Here is a 1,441-nt window from a genome sequence, read left to right as displayed (position 1 = left end):
ATCACCACACCATTTCATTTATCATTAGGTTAGAAAGCAGAGAAGAAATTATTACTAGTAGCCCTGTTCCCTGTGGATTCGACTACCCACTCACCGCGGTAATTATTACTTCGACACCCGTGCACTTGCGGTTTACACACGCATATTCGGACGTGTCACTTGAACAAACTCAGGAACTTCTTATACTGGTCATCCCCTTGGTTGTTCTTCAATCTAGAGGGATAAGGGATTCTTGGCTTGAAAGATGGGGGTGCCACCTCTTTCTCTTTGTTTGCTCCCTTCTTAACCTATATGACCTCGGGTGCGTGTTTTTTCGGCTTTTCAGTTGGAAGCCGCCCTTCAACCTCACGACCGCTTCTCAAAGCGATCGCCTTCATATGTTCTCTCGGGTTGGTTTCCGTGTTGCTTGGTAAACTTCCATGTGTCCTTTCGGAAAGAGATTTCGCAATTTGCCCCACTTGATTTTCAAGGTTGTGCAAGGAGGTGGTGTGATTGCGAAGTGTAGCCTTGACTGATTCAAACCTTGTATTTGCAGATTGAACAAATCTAGCCAAGTGCTTCTCCAAATCTGTCATTCGGGTTTCCAAACCTGAAATTCTGTTTTCCACTTGAGGGGCTTGTTGTTGTTGTTGGAACCCCGATGGTCCCATGGTCTTCTGTGGTCCTTGATTACTCCATGAAAAGTTGGGATGATTCTTCCAACCTCGAATTGTAGGTGTTGCTGTGATGGATTCCCTTGAGGTCTCATTCCATTACCTACAAAGTCAACATTCTCAATCAAGAAACATCACCAATGACAATTGGGCAATCGGAGGGAGCATGTTCTCCACCACAACCGGTGCAATTGGTCACGGCCGCTACTCTATTCGAAGCTATAAGATCTAGCTTCTTACTCAAACTCTCCACTTGGGCCGCCAATGTAGTTACCGCATCAATTTCATGGAGACCGGCCACCTTTTTCTTATCTCTAGCATTCCACTGGAAGCTATTTAACCCCATTTCCTCAATCAATTGACGAGCCTCGTCGGGGGTCTTGCTACCTAAGGTACCTCCCCGCCACGATCCAAGAGTTGCCTTGTACTCGGGTTCAAACCATTGTAGAAGGTTTGAACAATCATCCACTCCGGGAATCCGTGTTGTGGACACTTCATGCAGGAGTTCCTTGAACCTTTCCCATGTCTCAAATAGTGACTCCAATTCCAACTGCATAAAGGATGAGATCTCATTCCTAAGCTTGGCTGATTTTTCGGGAGGGAAATAACGGGCCAGAAAAGCTTTTACCATCTCCTCCCATGTAGTGATTGATGCCCTAGGTAATGAGTGTAGCCAACGCTTTGCTTTCCCTTTAAGGAAAAATGGGAAGGCTCTCAATTTGATGGCATCATCCGTCACACCATTTATCTTAAGCATGTCACACACCCTCGAGGAAGCTCTCTATGTG

General features: G+C 45.9%; 1 non-coding gene across 1 annotated transcript; it reads left to right on the top strand.

The window, feature by feature from the left end:
* The first annotated feature begins 1,128 nt into the window (after positions 1-1,128).
* Positions 1,129-1,236, top strand: LOC120253652. The gene has a single exon (XR_005534362.1). It is a non-coding gene; the product is annotated as a small nucleolar RNA R71 (small nucleolar RNA).
* The last annotated feature ends 205 nt before the right edge of the window (positions 1,237-1,441 follow it).

The sequence above is a fragment of the Dioscorea cayenensis genome, unplaced genomic scaffold (assembly GCF_009730915.1).
Source record: "Dioscorea cayenensis subsp. rotundata cultivar TDr96_F1 unplaced genomic scaffold, TDr96_F1_v2_PseudoChromosome.rev07_lg8_w22 25.fasta BLBR01000146.1, whole genome shotgun sequence".
NCBI lineage: Eukaryota > Viridiplantae > Streptophyta > Magnoliopsida > Dioscoreales > Dioscoreaceae > Dioscorea > Dioscorea cayenensis.
Note: the sequence above shows the minus strand (reverse complement) of the source record. Positions and strands in the feature narration are given on the sequence as shown.